We start from the raw sequence: 19516 nt of genomic DNA, 5'->3' as shown, positions 1-19516 counted from the left end.
TTCACAACTAAAATACTCTAGTATCCTCACAACATTCATTTTCTCATAGGGTTCATAAAATCATTTTGATCTACTGTTACAATACATCAAATTATTTGTTACGATTCAAAGAGCATTTTTTTCCTGTCATGTTGGGAAGGAAGGGTAAGAAATAAGACAGAACTGGCGGGGCGCAGTGGCTCACGCCTGTAATCCCAGCACTTTGGGAGGCCGAGGCGGGCAGATCACGAGGTCAAGGGATCGAGACCATCCTGGCCAACATGGTGAAACTTCGTCTCTACTAAAAATACAAAAATTAGCTGGGCGTGGTGGCACACGCCTGTAATCCCAGCTACTCAGGAGGCTGAGGCAGGAGAATTGCTTGAACCCAGGAGGCAGGGTTTGCAGTGAGCCAAGATCGCACCACTGCAATCTAGCCTGGCAACAAAGCGAGACTCTGACTTGAAAAAAAAAAAAAAAAGAAGAAAAAATAAATAAGACGGAATCTATTTCTCAGTCTGCCCACACTTGATAGGTCATAATGGTCTGAGGAGATGTAGCTGTTTGTCTTAACAGAAACTGTGTGAACTGCTCCTGTTCATCAATCATGTAGTGGCTATTTACTCGTCCCCAGGCCACTTGTCTCTCCACATAGCATTTGGGTCTTCCCCTCAGCAAAGACAAAATGTTCAATGACAGATGAAATTTCTGCTTTTATTTGGATGTGAAATTCAAACCTAAGTTGGAATGCCCCATTGTTGGAAAACAAACTTAAATCATTAATGAGGCATAAATTTTATGTCTAGTTTATCCAATTGACCAAAAAAAAAATACATCAACTATTTAATGATCATGACATAAAGGTAACACCTGGAATTATATACACAATCATTCTCTTTCTCTCCCAACTTTTTATAAGGGTTTTCCCATTTAAACATTATTTTTTGTCCAAGTGATCTTACTACTTTGTTGAGAAAAAGGGTCAAATGCAGAAAATAAACTAAAATGACAGAAATATTGGGAAAATTAAGAAACAATAAGAATTATGAACAGAAGTGTTTAACAAAGATAACATGGTACAGGCTTTGCCAATTATGAAATTAAATCACTCTGGATGCAGCAAGGAAATAAAGAGAGAAATTGATAAGAGCAGAAATAAAGAACTAGGTTGACTGCCCTGACAAAGGTAGCTGAATAACTTTAATTCTCTGTACTTCAAAAGACTTATTATAAAATTAATCTCACCATGTAGATTATCCTTCCAACTCAAGTTCATTGAATTGTGGTGTTAAATCTGAAATTCTACCTACTACCTACCAGAATAGGATTCAAGAATTCCAACAATCTCTAGAAAAAAATATCCAAAATTTTGTGCAGACATTTAATATTCATTTTACTGGGAAAAGTTGCACATCTTATATGAATTTTTCAAGGCACTCTATGACCCAATACAAATTTAGAAAAAGCCTATTCAATATAATTGGCATGCATCATTGATATTTATATATTTTACACATACAAGTTTATATGGAAGACAAATTTTGTAAGACATAAGACCAAGATTTTTCTTTTTGGGACGAAGCCATCCTACTACCTAGAGGAATGTCTATCCATCCTCTATTAGATGGCAGTCTTAAAGTTGCTGGTTTCAGTAATTTTTTGAAGGAAGAGAGGTATTGCTTCTGATCCCTATTCTCTTTTAAAATAACAGAATTTCTAAAATGGATGTCAATAACCCATTTAATTGAATATCAATGCATATTAATCATGTTTTTCAATGGAAATGAAAAACTTTATTAGAATTAAGGCCTGTAGAGAAACTAAAAGCTAAAAGGATAATAGTCATCTATTCATTACTCAAAATAAAACCAATTCCAAAATGTAAAGTCCATGTTAGGAAACCTAACATAATTGTAGTTTAATTATTTTTTTTGAAATGTATCAAATAGGAAATCATTTAAAACAAATGTCCTAGGTAGTTGTCAAGTTTGCTTATTAAGTTGTCAGCCCTTCTTTGACCTCTTTTGGAAAGCACAGGTGAATAACCATCTTATTTATGGCAAAGTAACTGTCGTAAACCAAAGACTCATTGACTTTCATTGATTCATAAAAGTACTAACAGCTTAGAATGTACCCCCAACATCACCACGGCCACCTCTGCTGCTCTATAGCCACCGTTTATTGAGGGCTGACTCAACTCTGCTGGGCATTTCACATCTGTTTTCTCATTTGTCCTCACAGCAACCCTTCAAGAAAAATATTGAACTGGAGCTGCATTTTAGATGAGGTAAGCAATTATGACCTAGACTTCCTTCCTGGGATGAGCACTTTTCCTATTACCCATCCCTTCCAGAGAAAGGGGAGAACTGATTTAACTTTTTAGACAGGTGTGCAGCCTCTGAGATATTTTGTCATTCTGCTAACAGACTGGCTCTTCAGAGGGATCGATTAAAAAGCAATTGAGCCACAGAACCATTGGTGTAGGCCTCCTGAGTACAGAAGAGGAGGGAGCTCATTCAATCATGCATTATATTAGAAAATAGAACTGATCCATAGATGAAAAAGCAATTAATATCCTAAAGGAAGAAGAAATAAATACTATGAGATTAGAAGAGCTTGATCCTATAATATTAGACCTAGAAAGTATCTTAGCGACTGTTTTTCTTGCATCCTTCAATTAAAGGCTATATTTTATATTTCTATACTTTATTATCACTAGATATTTTCAACATTTCCTTCTAAAAGAAGAATCAGGTGAATCAGGCACTGTGCCCAGTTTAACTTGTACTATAAAAGCTGGGGTAGAAGGCCTTCCCTTTGCCTTATATAAAATACAGAAAAATATTAGAATTCCTATTTGCACAAGGACAAACAACGATTTTATATTACCTTGCCACTTATTGCTTATCCGAAGTCATGTTGGTAATTTAAAATATGTTTTAAAATCTTGGATACAGATTAGTACAACTGAAAGGTGTCATTATAGAGATCAATATAGAGCCTAGAATATACAAAGTTGAAAAAAAAAAACAATAAAACAATAAAATGGTATCCATTCCCCACTATGTGAGTGAGATCAAATTAATCCATTCTCAATGAGTTCAGGAATTTCAGCCTGAAAGGACATGACACAGGCTGGGAAAACTTGAAAACAAATCTGCTGAAACTATTACTATGGTCTCAAATGATTCACAGAGAGCAGGAAAGAGGCTTTAAGAGCCGAGACACACAAGTGCAACTGATCTGAAAGAAATAGAAAATAAATTGTATAAATGACAAAGTTGACAACTTGGTAATGATTTTGGGCAAGGCTCTACACTTTGGGCCCTGAGAAGATAAAACAGTCATGTATCAGAATAGTGATTAGTTTAGCGAGCTATTAAAATTTCTTCCAACTCTGAAAATACGGACTTATGAATAATAGTGACTAGTTTGGATTCCCTGGATAAACATGTCCCTAGAATGTAGAAGGGAAATTCCTTACACTAACATAGCTTAATAATTGCTTGATAGCAGTACAGCCGAGTAGTTAAGAGAGTTACTCTAGACTTGATTAAACTGACTTCTGCTCTGCTACTTATTCCAGGTTCATAAACCATTGTTTGAAACCTTAAAGCCAGAGATTTTGCAATTTGGATGTTTTTTAACTTTAGAAAGAAACTACGGTGAATAGTCTGTATATTTTATTAACATTCTCAGTATCCAATACTCAAACACATTATTTCCACAGTGACTATTCATACTAAGTATAATAAATAAAGGTTTTATATATCCTCACCTCAATTTAGGTCAGATTGTTTGCCTCTAAAATAGCTCAAGTCTGTGGAGGGTAGAATTCTAAAATGAACCCCAAGTGTACATGTACCCCCGGCTGTGCATGTCCTTTATAACAATCCCCTACCCTAGAGTGTGCATAGGGCCAGTGAATATGATGGATATCATTCACGTTACATTATATGGCAAAGGCAAAAGGATTTTTGCAGATGTAATTAAGGTCTCTAATCAGTTGATCTTGAGTTAATAAAAAAGGAGATTATCTCGGGTGGACCTGTCCTAATCTTATGAATGCTTTAAATGAGGATCTAGTCGTCAGAGACTATAAGGAAAATAGGCTTTCTCCTACTGACTTTACAGAAGCAAGCCACCATGAGTTTTACAGCTGCCAAAAAGTAAGTTTTGCCAACAACCCATAAACTTGGAAGAGGATCCCAAACCTCAAATAAGGTGATAAGAGGCTGCCTGGTGAGACCTTGAGCCGAAGATCCTGTCAGGTCATACCCAATTCCTGACCTATGGAAACTGTGAGGTAATAAATGGCCATTGCTTTAAGCTGACAAGCTTGTGGTACTTGGTTATACATCATGGAAATGCATGGAAATCCAATCCACGGTTAGATCACCTTTTGTTAACAATTAGTTACAAAAACATTTTAGTTCTTAGAGATTTCTGAATTTTGAAACTGTGAATAAGGAATTGTATGCCTGTGGTTGTATGACTTGATAAAGTATTTAATTGCTATGAGCTTTAGTTTTCTTATCTTTGAAAGAGAGGCAGTAACAACACCTACCTCATAGGGTGGTGGTGAGAACTGAATAAAATAGTGTATATAAGATACTTGATATAAAACATGAAACCACCATCCCACTGCAAACGTTTTATTATTATTATTATTATTTTCTACCCTTTGCTCTAAACCAGTGATCTCAACATTATAGCTACATGTTAAAATCACCAGGACAGCTTTAAGAAATAGCAGTGCCTGGGCCCTACTCCGTATCAATCATACTGGGATCTCTGGTTGTGAGACCAGTACCACTGCAGTTTTAAAAGCTCCTAAGATGACTCTAATGTTCTCTAAGACTCTAAGATGACTCTAATGTTAGCTTGAGAATGACTATTCCAAATATGTCACAGAAAATCTTGGCTTTTTAAAAAATTTGGTAGCATTTAATGGGTATTTCTGAATAACTCACCATCAAGAAAGGGAATATTCAATTTTTAAACAAGCTTTGCCCTCCACTTTACATAATGAATTCTTTCCATTATATATCCCTATTAGATTAGTTTAGTAGATATGGGTTTACTAGGTAGCTTCTTATAGTGTAACTCCTTTTGGAGAACTGACAAATCACAGGCCTGACTCCCAAAACAAAAGACACCAAACCTTGTATCCCAAATGCACCAAACGCAAGGCCTTTTCAGAGCACATCACTTTCCAATGACTCCACTTGATTTCTACTATAATGAGACTGAATATTGAATGCACACTGGTCAAACTATAAATAGCAGTAGAACTCTGACCCACAATCTATGAAGCAACCAACCTAGAAAGACAATTTACACAGAATAGTCAGAGCTTGATCAGAGACTGCCAACTCCCAATTTTATTATTTATTTTTTTGGTCTCTGCTTCCAACTCAGAACCAACCAGAAAATCTAATATGCTGCTCAAACTAATCACATACCTGGTTGAACTCCTAGGTGAACTAGTTCATATTCTCATGCCAACAATCCCAATCAGAGTACACCTAGAGCCTTCTTTCTCTGCCTTTCCCACACTTCTGTTTTACTTTTTTATTTTTATTTTATTTTAATATTGACAGGGTCTCACTTTGTTGCCCAGGCTGCTTTCAAATTCCTGGGCTCAAGTATTTCTCCCCTCCTGCCCTCCCAAAGTGCTGGGATTACAGGCATGAGCCACCATGCCCAGCCTCCTGCTTTACTTTGAGTCTCTACCAAATGCATGTGATGATGGCTACTATGGAAAGCTCTGAATAAACTGCTCTAATTTGTGTGGTTTTATTTATAATTGCCACAAAAATGTAGGTGAAGGAAGAGCATGTTCTTATAAGCACAACTCCAATTCCTGTTACAATTTTTATCTATTCATGTAATTTAACTGTGAATGTTTAAACTTTGTGTTGGAGTATAATATCCAGAAAAGTGCATATTAAGTATAAAACTTGGTGAATTTTCACAAACTGAAACACCTGTGTAATTAGCACCAGGTGAAGGAACAGGTTGTAACTAGAGGCCCTCCTTTGTGCTCCCTTCCAAGCACCACAGCCTCCCCAAAACAGGTGACCACTATGCTGACTTCTAACATCACAGAGTAGATTGGCCTGCTTTATATTTTATTGAAATGGAATCAGAGAATAGTATCCACATTTGGCGTCTAGTTTCTTTCATTCAATGTTATGTTTCAGTTTTGTCCTTACTTTTGCATGTTTTCCTTGCAATGTGACACTCCAGTGTAATGAATGCTTCACAATTTATATTGGGTTGTTTCTAGTTTGGAGCTATGAAAAATTGTGATGCAGTGAACATTCTAGTACATGTCTTTTGCCAATCTGCACATTTCTGCTGGAAATGTATCTAAGACTGCATATGTTTCACTTTGATAAATATGAAAATTATTCTTTAATTTTTAAAAAAGCGCAAGAATCATGTATTGGTCCTCAACTAAAACTGAAGAAGGAATTTGGTAGCCAAATGGGTGCAACCTCAATCCTGTATTTTCTTTCATGGTAATGCTATTTTAAAAGATTGCATTAAAAATGTTTATCCTACAAAAAACCAACATTGCAGATATTATGCCATTTTCATTTCTTCTAGAAATACACGGACTATCTTATGTAAAAGGTAATTTACATCTACTGGAAATATATATATCTCTGAGAATACCAGTATAAGAAAAGCATCCTTGGCTTTCTTTTTGTGTAGTATAAAAAGAGAAAGAAGCTTGGATTTTAGGAAGGCTTGAACTAAGCAGGACAAACTTCTCCCTTATATAAGCTGCTTGAGGCAGGGGCCAAGTCATATTCATCTTTATAGTCTCACATCTGCACCTCTGATACATGAAGGATTTGGCTCAATGTTTGTAGAATAAATGAATCCTCAAAAAGCCATGTCAGCAAATGTTCCTCTTGAAATGTTCTTTTAACGAGCTGGTATGACACTTGATAAAATTCATTAAATCAGCCTTTCTAGCCCTTCCTTTTGTTGTTTGTGCTTCAGAGTTCAGCACTGGGAACCTGCCCTCACGTCCTCCCCTTCCAGGGCAGGCTGGAAAGGGCTTGAACCAAAAGAGAAAAGAAAGCAAATGTTTACATTTTACCTGCTCTGGGAACACAGACTGCTCACCTCAGCATTCAAATAAGTGCCCTCCAACCCCAAGGTGGGATGGAGCGAGATCCTGTTGTATTATGAATGTTGCTACAATAAGGCGTAAGAAGAAGCAATAGGAAACACAGTTGAGTCACCGAATCTGGCAGCTTCCAGAGGCCTCAGAACATTCACATTTGCAGCTGCATTAACTGTGCTTGTTTAGTAGCTGACATTCACATTCACATTTTCAAAGAGCTATTTAGATCGAATTTCAAAGGTATGTTTTGAGGGGACCAAACACATAGCACCATGGTAAGCTACCTCAATTTTGTAGATTTTTCATAAATTGCCATTAAAAAAAATCACATTGTATAGTAAGTAGAAATCAGCCTCAGAGGAAAAATGTACTAGATCAGATTTTTTAAAAAACTGCCCTTACATTTATTATGCACTTTCCCTCTTCACCTCACCCATCCCATATGGAAAGAACAAAATCATAAAAACATTAAAGAAACAGTATCACCCCAAATTCCACCACTGTAGCCCAAGAAATGTTTACATTTTTTCCTAATTCTTGTAAAGTCTTTGTTCAGATGCACAATTAGAAAAATAATGGTAATCATGATATTACCATTGATTTGAAGTCATGTTATGTCATAGACATTTTACATTTTACTCTTCCCCAAGGAACTCTGACCATATTATAACCAAGTCTTCATAATATTAGTTTTTAAATTATGTAATACTCTACCCACAATAAACTGTCATTCTGTTTTATTACTGTGTGACATTTTGACCACAGAAAGTTTTTTACTATTCTATCTTTGTGGCTTTTTAGTATTTTTCCTACTTTTAAAATTATTTTCTGAGAATAAATACTCAGCAATATGAATACGAGCCAAATAGTATGTGTATATTTATTGTTTTTAAAATAAATTTACTTTACAAAATAAGTTTTGCCCGTTTACAAATTTTAATAGTCAGAATACTAAAATGTGAAAAAATAGCACCCCAAATTAGGAAACCATTCTAATTTGGCTTATACCCATCACATTGCTAACCACCGTCTATAAAGATTTGTCTGGATAATGCTTTCGTTAAACGATGCATATTTTAAAGTAACAAATGTTCGCCTTTTGTACTGCTGGCAAGTCAGAAAAATCATCCATTTTCAACAGTAGATTGAGGTAAGATTTCCACAGAGAAAAAGAGTAAAAAGCTAATCTTAGTTGAAAATAGATCATATGCCATAGTTTGTACTATGGGCTTTCTCAGTGTCATCTAATTTGAAGCTGCAAAGCAAATAATAATTGCCTCCATTTTTACAAATTGAGATTCTAATATTAAGACTTGGTTGGCTGGGTGCAGTGGCTCACGCCTGTAATCCAAGCACTTTGGGAGGCCGAGGCGGGCAGATCACGAGGTCAGGAGATCGAGACCATCCTGGCTAACACTGTGAAACCCCGTCTCTACTTAAAATACAAAAATTAGCCGGGAATGGTGGCAGGTGCCTGTAGTCCCAGCTACTCAGGAGGCTGAGGCAGGAGAATCGCTTGAATCCAGGAGGCAGAGGTTGCAGTGAGCTGAGATCGCACCATTGCACTCCAGCCTGGGCAACAGAGCGAGATGTCTCCAAAAAAAAAAAAAAAAGACTTGCTTAAGGTCACATAGATTCAGGGTAAAACACAGATCAGGTTGTTTCTACTACAGCATTCTAAATACATAAAAAATTAATAAACTAATTACACAGATATTTCAGGATTGCTTTCAAGCAGACGTGTCCAAACGTTGAAAATCAGCTAGCAAATTTCTTATAACGGGGAAGTAATTAACTGATTATTTGGGAGATATTGTACTTTTTCTGACTTTGGGTTAATTATAAAGAAGAATCACTTCATAAAGCTTATTTCAGGTGAAAGAATTAATTATAAAGCATTATATAGTGATGGCTACATAAAACTATATTTCAAACATTTTATTCTTGACATATTACTATTTTCACAACATGAACATTTCTACAATGTTCCACCAGTGTTCACAAATATTATTTTTTTCTTTTTTGTCAGTTTATTGCTGAAAAACAGTATACATACAGAAAAGTGTATAAATTTTAACAAGCTAAAAATATTCACATGATGCATTCACATCAAAAAACAGAAATTACCATTATCCGAGAAATCATGCTTCTAACACCAGAGATTAGTTTTGCCTTCACAGATTTTTTTTAATCTAGCAAAGCTCTGATAAATTCTGTGACCTTTATTGAAGTATTCATTTAATTTCTGCTACCTCTTCCATTCCTTCCCTGAAGATAGAAGTTTATCCCATGAGATCAAGTAAAGTAGACCAGATGAAAATAGTAATATCAAATTGGCACTAGTAGGGACAACCTTTGAATACCTATCAGTTGGCGCATACTATACAGGACCTTTTTTTTCCCCACTCTTACAACCACATCAAAACTAAAAAGATTATGTTTCACTAAAACAACTCACAGAGAGTAGTTATATTTGCATAACAGGATTTATTCCTGCTTAGTTCACTACCATCTGTTTTCATATTTTAAGTCAAAAGATTTATACATTAAACAATCTTATATAGCTTTTCACATGCTATTTTAGAAGGCAATTGGCCCAAATCCTGATTATTTTTTCTAAGTATATAAAGTTGTTTCCATAGGTAGGATACAAACCCTCAAACTCAACATTTTTTTGATTAAATAATTTAAAGTCTTATCACAACTGTGAAAAGAGCAATTACTTATCCCATTTATGATAAATTATTAATTGAAGTATGCATTCAAATATATACTTCCTGATAGCAACTTCTTTAATCCTTATGTAGAACATAAAACACTAAACAAAGGAGAAAAATCTTCAATAATTTACTTTTCTCTGAAATTTACATTTCTCTGAAATGGTTCAAGATGCTTCCCCTAATGGAGAATAAAATGAATTATGTGTGGAACTAGATAATTATTGTAATGAAAATGTTAGGATTTAACTATCAAAAGCACATACATAATATATGCTGTGTCACATCTTCCTATATTAACAGGTTTTAAGTATTAGATTATTTATAATTAAGATTCAACAACATAAAAAATATATTTTTTACTACTTTACCCATACATCTAAACTAAAATGTCACAGAGGGTAGGGCAACGAAAGTAATTATTCAGATGTTATTCAAATAAGCCTGAACAGTTACCTATTTACATAAAAAATTGGATGTTTGACTTTATGTTGATTAAATAATCAACTGATGTCTTTACTGCCTCTGTGACAATTTTAGGATTTTTAAGCCACAGCCTTAGAATTTTCAAGAATATCACTTTAGAAACAAAATAGCTATTCTTCCATCTTGACAACTTTATATGATTTAACCACAAGGGGGCCGTAGCTATCTTCTTTGAATTGTTTAAGCATGCCAGGAAGCAGACAACATTGAAAATAAAATCAATCCATTCTCAAAAATTAAGTAAACATAAGAAAACAATTAGGAACATACAAACCTGATTTTCGAAAGTAAAATGAATATGAAACACATGGGTTTTTCCAATACATGTTACACATTTGAAGTAAGCTACTTTTGCCTACTTCTGTCTCCAAAACAGGCATATCTCTGTACCTTCTGAACTCACAACAGACTTTTACCTTAAAGAGAATTAGTATTAAGTATGATCGTTTGTGAGAATTATTAATAAAGCCACTATTGTTCAAGTGCTGTGATTTATCACTTGGGAAATAATAAATGCACCTCCAGTCTGTGCTAACCTGATGACCTGAGGTGAAATTTGAGAATGAGTAAAACTACCAAAATATGCTCCCCTGGCTAAGCGAGCACACTAAAAAATGAAAATAACATCTAACAATGGTATGCTTAAGTTATGTTCTTTTTTTTTTAAATTAAAATTACCAAACAGATGGAATGGTAAACTATACAAAGCAATAAACGTTTTGTTCAAGTATTCTCTCTGGTACATTTGGCAAAATAAACTCCTCTCTGCAGATAAAAATATAACATTTGTCTTCTGAAAGAAATATTCCACACAAGTGCTAGTATAAAGTAGAACTAAACCAGGTATTCCACCTGTGGCCTTATGTTAATACTTTAGTGCCTTCAAAGATGTTATCCAGAAACCTCACCAAAGGCAAATGAACTTTCCCCAATGGGAGGGGCAGGCTGCTTCTAAAGCACTGGCCACATTATGAATTCACACTATATCCAATGATCCTTTTAAATTTCCAGTCACTCATGCCATCTTCACATTATCACTTTAAGTTGTGTTATACAAAGGAAGCAAAATGTTGATAACAGTAATAATAAATGCTGGAATAACAGAAATATTCATCCTTTTAACAATATTGATACAAGTTCTTAGACTCTTCTAATTTTAAAATTTCATGCCACATCTTTCATATTCTTTCTCATGTTTTTATAATATCTGGATTTCCTTCATTTTTTAAAGATTTTTCCTCAAATGCCAAGCACCACTGTCTAACTACTCCGGTGGTTGGAGGATATTTAGGCTTTGAGATAACATTATGACAAGCCAACTGGACAATAGAGAAGAGGACAAGAATGGCCTGGATGTAGTCCTAAAATGTTACAGTGTATGAGCCCCAATAATGTCTCTGTACTAAGGAAATGGATATTTCCATGACTCATTCCCCTCATCCATCTAATGGAAATGTACTCATCACCTGCTCTATATGCGGATGACTATGTGCCCATGAACTGTGGAAGAGGTATACATAAATTAAGCCTATTAACCCTCCCCATATTCTTATGTGAAAAGCCAAGGAGTGAACAGAAATGAGTAGGCTAACATTTGGCAAAATTCTCAGTTATACAGCACTTCTGTGTCGAGGGAAACCAATATTTGAAAAGAAAAAGCAACCACGGAGAAGACAAAAATCCTCTCTAGAAACTCCTAACAAGTTACCAATAAATAGCGAATTACAGAATGTGAAACCCAACTTCCTAGGCCAAATGCTATTTTCTGCACAAATTTTAAGAGCCTTTGGATCCACTCTGTTTTAGTGTGGCATAGGCTCAGTCCATTCCAATGGAAAACAGAGGGGGATTCCAGGGTCCAACCTATATTAAAAACAGTGGTAGTCAATAGTATAATATGGCATCTGTATTCCAAACTGATAGGTACTCTAGACATGCATAACTAATGCACAACAACATCTTTCCTACACATTTTTCAAAAGACCTTCAACACGTTGCACTTGACATTCACAAAAGAGCACATTCCCTGATAGTGCTATTTCTCTCTTTAGTTTTAAATTAAATGTGACATTCATAATTTAATCTCTTCACTAACCAATTGTATATCAGAAAAATTGACTTAGAGTAAGCATTTTCTTCACTGATTAATATTAGAATGGGGAATTCAACCAAAGCTTTTAAAAGCTTTTGTCCCTTTCTTATCAGTAGTGTTTCTTACATTGAGCTTTTTATAAAAGGCTATAACTTGATATAACAAAAGTAGAAGAAAAAACAGTATTTTTAAGCTCTATTTCACCATGTTCTTAATATTTCCTCACTTACGGCAGATTTTCATGCCATAAAACTAATTTACCACCTGCTTTAGGTGATGTTAACTCTAAATTGTAAAATTGTATGAAGAGTGAAATAAAATAATAAATAATCCAATTACTAAGAACTTACTAAAGAGACTCTCCTTCTTCAACCATGGTTAAATCTATTCACATTTCTAACTCAGTATTTTAATCCAATTGTAAATAAAAATGTCCTTTAATGGATCCACTTAAATCATAAACCAGCACTTGTAAAATTAAAAATTACCACAGTAATTCTATAGCCTGGTACTTATTTAAAGTGTCTTTTTTAAATAGCTGGGTATTTACCCAACCCTTATATAAATTATGTAAAAAGTAAAGACCAGAAAAAAATATGTTCTAAATCCTAAAAACAAATTTTACAAGTCTCCCACTCTTAATACATTTTAAAATACTAAACTAATGATAATCATATTCCCTCTGACATTTTCAATTTGAATAAAGTCAGGAAATAAAAAGACAATCTAATAACTAAAACTTCTAAAGCTAGATCAGCAAATTTTTACTGAACATAAGACATCAGAGTGATGTGTTATTGGCAAAACATACAGACATACACACAGATATATACTTATATCATGTCTTCTAGATTGTCTTTTTTTCCTACCTCCAATCTTCTGTGATTTTATTCTATTGGGCTATACATCAGGTGTGACTAGGTTGTCTCAAATCTTATTCATTTAAGTACTTCTTATTTTATAATCAAATTATGGGCAATTTATAATCTCACATTAACATTTTGATCTAATTGGATTATTTTCTGAAAGCAAAGTACAGATTGCAAGCTGAAACACACATTAAATATAAGCATTTGCAAAGATAGGACAGAGAGTCTTGAAAGAGCTTAATTTCAATATGCTATAACCTATAAGTAACTTACACAGTGTATTCACATATATATTCAGTACTTCACTATGTGTTGGTCACTATGTAGGTTGCTTTGTTATACATTAAAAAGAACCAGATACAAAGGCATCAAACCATAAAACACATTAGCACAAGTTATATGTGTGCAATTAGTAGCTTACCTAAAATCTAAAGATGTCAATTAAAAAATAAATATAAAGTACAGTTAAATGATATAAACATTACTACTCATTACTGTTACTCATAGTTGCTTATAGTTACACAATACTTTTTCCACACACTATCTCATATATATTACAATCCAATTTCATCCCCTCAACATCTTATATGTTAAATAAAATAGATACTATCTTCTATTGTGAATGAGGAAATGAAAAGATAGAGGTCCTGAAACTTTGCCACACAGAAAATCACACAATAAATTCATATAAGAGGGGAATAAGATTTAAGTTATCCGTCTTCTAGTAGTGTCCCACCACTACCTCACATGTAACATACCCACACTTACTCATGCTATCACTAGCGAGGGGATTTATGCTAACGTTTTGAATGTGTTCTTATTTTTGATGCCTCAATTTGTGAACCAATCATCTACAACATAGGGGAGAGGCAAAATTATATCACACAAGTAGACATTCGCAAACACATAATGAAGCTACTAATAAGTCACATTAAAAATGGTCCTATTAAAAAGTGAACAAAGGACATGAACAGACACTTTTCAAAAGAAGACATATATACGGCCAACAATCATATGAAAAAAAGCCCAAAATCACTAATCATTAGGGAAATGCAAACCAAAACTACAATGAGATACCATCAGAATGGCTATTATTAAAAGTCAAACAATAACAGATGCTGGCAAGGTTGCAGAAAAAAAAGAAAGGCTTATGCACTGTTGGTGGAAGTGTAAATTGGTTCAGCCACATTCAGTAGTAACTGATCTATTTGCAAGAAGAATCTATGAGTTTTTTTGAGAAGAGGAATCTTGGATCTTGACTTAGACACCTTTACATCTTCAGTGTTATCTGTGTATCTGTTACACAGAAGTCACTCTTAAATGTTTATTGAAATGAAAACTGTCATCATATAACGCTACACCTAGAGTTGGCTCTGATGGATCTGTCCTTGCAAATAGACTAGATGTTGCTTGGGAATAAACAAGGCAATTGGATTCCTTCATTTTATTATTCTCAAAACTAACCACAATATCTGACCCAAGATAGATATGCAACAATCTTTATTTAATGAAAATATAATCACTGAGTAGATGAATGGTATATCGGGATATGGACATTTTGAGGTAAGTAATATATTCAACTGATGAAAAGAAAATAGCAACCAATAGAAACTCTAGTAACGACTGTGCTTATCTTTACAATGAATTTTAGTGAAATTAATTTCTCCCCTTTTCTCTACTATCTTTAAGAAAAACAGAATATTATTTTAGAAATACTACTATGCCAAGAAAATAAGAATATGACTCAGTATGCTCATTGGTAAATGGCTAGATCTTATTGCCCCCAAATGGCAAAAACTTATTCAAATAAAGCTATGTATGGAACCAATATGATAAATTTGCTGGTGTACTCTTCCAAAAAAAAAAAAAAAATCAAGCCTCTATGAAGGCACCATAAGGAAATCAGAATTTTAGCTCCACAAAATCATGATTTGACAATACTTTTTAAATACTCAGTAGACCCCACGTCCCTGAAAAAATCCCACCGCTATAGTAATGCTCCCACGTTTCCTTAGTTTCTCATTAGTAATGATAACAATAGTAGGTAAAAATAATTGTGCTATTTAAATGCATTTATTGCAGTAAATTTATTGTTCTCTTTAAGAAGCACTTTGCGCTTCAAAGGTTTTCACTAGAAAGAGACAAGGAATAATATTATCAATATCCATCGTAAAAATATCAAAGCCCCTATCATTAAAGGTAGTGGAAGAGTTTTCCACAGAAATAATACTGAAGCCTAAATTGTCATATAGCCTAAATGTCTCTTTTTTTCATTAGATTAGGAGTCAACTGCATTTTCCTGACTAGTAAATTACTTTGTAAAAGACTGGAAGGCCCCATTGGAGGTCATTAGCCTATCTGCAGGGTCTACTGGAATTTGACGCTGTGCTTCTGATGTGTATATACACACATTACCACCCCAACAATGGGACTCGTTTTCAGGTTTTCTACACATTTATGAGATCTCAGCTTATAAGAGTGCTCTTTCGATGGTCTGTGGTAAAAAGATTAGGACATTAAGTATAAAGAAGCAACAAATAATGTAAATGTTATTTGCTTAGCTAAGAATTGACATATTAGAAATGAATATAGCAGTAAGATTATTGTGCCAAAGAACAGTTATGAACTACAATTTTAGACTCACTTTAGGGCATCTATGGAATAAGAAAAGGATCTTTGACTTTGGAGTCATACACACCCACGTTTAAACCCCATCCCTGGCACTCAGGCATACCAGTTGCATCACTGTGCCAAATTAATGTCTATGAGCCTTGGTTTCCTCCTCAGTAAAAATAACACCACTGACCTCATAAGTTTATTTTGGTTATTAAGTAAAATAATATCTCTCAAACAAAGGAAAAGGATCTCAATCTATGTTACATCCCTTCGTCTTCTCCATTCTGCCATCATAGATAAGCTCCAGCAGGAATTGAATTTCAACCCTGATCTAATAATCTCATTTTATATTTTGGATCTAAATCTATTATGTGAGTTTAAAAAACTATTAGCCTCCTTTCATAAGGACATGAATCATACATTGAGTTCTAAAATCTCAAAGTTTAGAGGCAAATACAAGTGTATTACTGACTTGGCAGTAAAAATACATCAAAGAATTCTCACAAACCGTATCTTTTATATTGCTTTATGTACCAATAATTCATCAATTAATTTGTTTTACTAAATTCTTAAAACACACCACTTATGTTTTACTTAAAAGGTAACTTTAGGCCAGGCACGGTGGCTCATGCCTGTAATCCCAATCTCAGCACTTTGGGAGGATGAGGCGGGCGGATCACGAGGTCAAGAGATCGAGACTATCCTGACCAACATGGTGAAACTCCGTCTCTACTAAAAATACAAAAATTAGCTGGGTGTGGTAGTGCACGCCTGTAGCTCCAGCTACTCGTGAGGCTGAGGCAGGAGAATCACTTGAACCCGGGAGGTGGAGGTTGCAGTGAGCCGAGATCGTGCCACTGCACTCCAGCCTGGGCGACAGAGCAAGACTCTATCTCAAAAAAAAAAAAAAAAAAAAGCAACTTTAAGGTCTTACTTTAAAGGTGTCATAAAGTATAGTTATGGAAATATTTTACAATTTTAACTGAATGGAGAGTACACAAACCTAGGGATCTAACTCAGTCCTTAAATCATCTTTGAAGTTGGATCGAATTCTCAGTGTTAAAATTCTACCAGTTGTATGTAGGACTGATATAACTCATGTGTATTAAAAATAATTTTCAAGATTTCCTCAGTAGTTATGACCCTGATTATGAATCAGATACCTTTGTAAGGTTTACTAATAGTTTACATTAACAGATTATCACTTATTAAAAATAAAGCCATGTCCTCATATTTCAATATTTGACCTGAATACTTTTTACTTTTCTATATTTTATTCTCTACACCACAAGGTAACTGCAGAGAGAATAGTGCTAATCTGGACTATATTTTGCATTAATTCAGGGACTTTTGGAGCCACACTGAATTGCTTTTTCAGACCTGCGTAAGGTCAGACAGCTGAGGAAAAGCCAATACCCCACAATGAAATCTCAAACATCCTGGGAATACTCACTTCAAATCTGTGGGATCAATTTGGGGATTAATGACAAAAGGAGTCCCAAGAGATCTACTTATACCATCACCATCTCACATTTCAGATCCCAATCTCCTAATTATTCTAGAGTACTTGACGGAGAAAGAGGCGAGGGGGGAGGAAGAGAAAGACAGCATGTATATGTTTACGGATGCACGGGAGGCAGGGAGGGGGGAATTAGGTCAGAAGGGTTAATTCTGGGCCCAGTCACATATGTGTAATTAATTTCTATGTTTAGTACAAATACGACTGTATCAACAGTATTAATTTAATATAATGGCAAGATAAGAGCAGAAATATATGCTACTATTTTTAATTCCTATGGGGTACATTTGTGTCATTTTTCACAGTATGGTCCTATTGAAAACCTTAACACAGAGAAAATATTACTTTCTGGGCTATAAGAGCCGACTGATGATGGCACCTCTTGAAGTCTATTTAGCCATTTAAATACTAAGCTTCTAAAATCTTTCTCCAACAAACTTCCTAAATTGTTTCACTCGCATAAGAAGGATAAAATCCATCCTCAAAAGAATGCTATGAGGCTTGATAAGAGGGGGAAAAAAGTGAAAATGCCTAATGGCGTACATGACTTAGGTTAGGCATTAGTTGACATTATGTAAATCTGAATATCATTAAAGTAACAGTAAATGCATTTTATCGCCAAGAGTAAGAACAGTATAAGGGAGCGTATGAGAACAGTATAAGGGAGTGTATAATACATCATACTAAAATAATTTTTAATACAATATATTTCAATATATATAATTGAAATACAATATATTTCAATTCTCTAGCCTAAGACATATTCAGAAGATAGTAATCTAAGATGTAAAACTGAAAAAGAAATTAACACAAAGCTAACTATACGGAGCAGCCACAGCAATTCTCAAAATGTGAGAATAAACATGTTAAAGTCTCATATTCAACTTCACTACAGCTATTTTACCTTTCAGTCTAACAAAGAATTCCATCTGTGAATCTTAAGTAATCTATACTCATTTCGACCAGTAAGATTTTCTGGCTGCATATTTTCAAATACAGTCAACTTTTTCTTGCTCATATGCTAACCGGCATTCAGTCCTTTATAGCAGTAATCACTGAAAGAACATACTTCGGTCAAATGCAAGAGATCTTATTCAGGAAATCGAATAACACAGAAGAAATTTTCATTATATGATATAGAAAATTTTCCTTCTCCAAATAGAGTCACCGCATTGATTTTTTTCTTGATTTGTTTGTTGTCTGTTACACAAACCTACACATTCCAAATCAATTTTATGAGTCAGACTCATACTGAATTTATTGCAGAAAAATTAAATACTTTGTAAGAGCAAGAAAAAATGTATTTTGTTTACATTTTATTAAAATGAAGGGTATGCCTTAGCATCATATTTAGTGTAATGGTTAGGAAATAATCATTGTACCATGAAAGTTTATCTTGTTTTAAAACCATAAATCTGGCTGTCCAGAAACTTTTTAAAGTATTCAAAAACTGTACTTTCAACTCTGGACAGTTTATGATATCAAAATATTTTAGCATATGTTAAACAGATATTTGTATTCCAAATATCTGTTTAAATTCTGTATAAAAAACATTTTAAACTGAATTGTTCTGATATTTTGTTTTATAACGAAACCAAGCCTTTAAAGATGGTGTATAAAGCTAAACTCTTCTTTAACTTTTACCTCTGTTTTGTTTCAAGTTCTCCCCATCCTGCTACTGCATGCTCCACTATCCCACCCTTCAGAGGCACCATTAAGAAACAATTTTTATTTTCATACAAATTTCTAAACAAGAAAAGAATCCTGGCTGATTTTAGCTATAGATCCTTTAAAATTCAATTCTGCAGTAGGGTTTATGCCTGATAAATATTTTTTAAAGATGGTTGACATATGATTGGCTCTTATATTTTTCTACAATAAAGAAACAAAATTCTCAATTATACCCGAGTAACTATCCAAATATTTACTTGCTATTGTGAGTAGTTAATATTATCAATTTGTTATAAAAGTAACCAACAATGACTAAATCCTTGTTATTTGACAAGCAAACGTGTTCTTGTTTTGGTTTTTACATATATTATCTCTTTTATTCCCCACAACAAACCCATGAACAAGGTATTGTCGCGATCCCCC

At 34.2% G+C, this 19516-nt stretch overlaps 1 protein-coding gene across 4 annotated transcripts in view; it reads right to left on the bottom strand.

Annotated features, from left to right (window-relative positions):
* Positions 1-19516, bottom strand: part of CACNA2D1 (calcium voltage-gated channel auxiliary subunit alpha2delta 1) — a 498341-nt gene that overhangs the window by 279715 nt on the left and 199110 nt on the right. The gene's annotated exons all lie outside the window — the stretch shown is intronic.

Source organism: Pongo pygmaeus, chromosome 6 (assembly GCF_028885625.2).
Source record: "Pongo pygmaeus isolate AG05252 chromosome 6, NHGRI_mPonPyg2-v2.0_pri, whole genome shotgun sequence".
In the NCBI taxonomy this organism is placed as follows: Eukaryota; Metazoa; Chordata; class Mammalia; order Primates; family Hominidae; genus Pongo; species Pongo pygmaeus.
The sequence above is the reverse complement of the archived record's forward strand: the minus strand, read 5'-3'. Positions and strand labels throughout refer to the sequence as shown.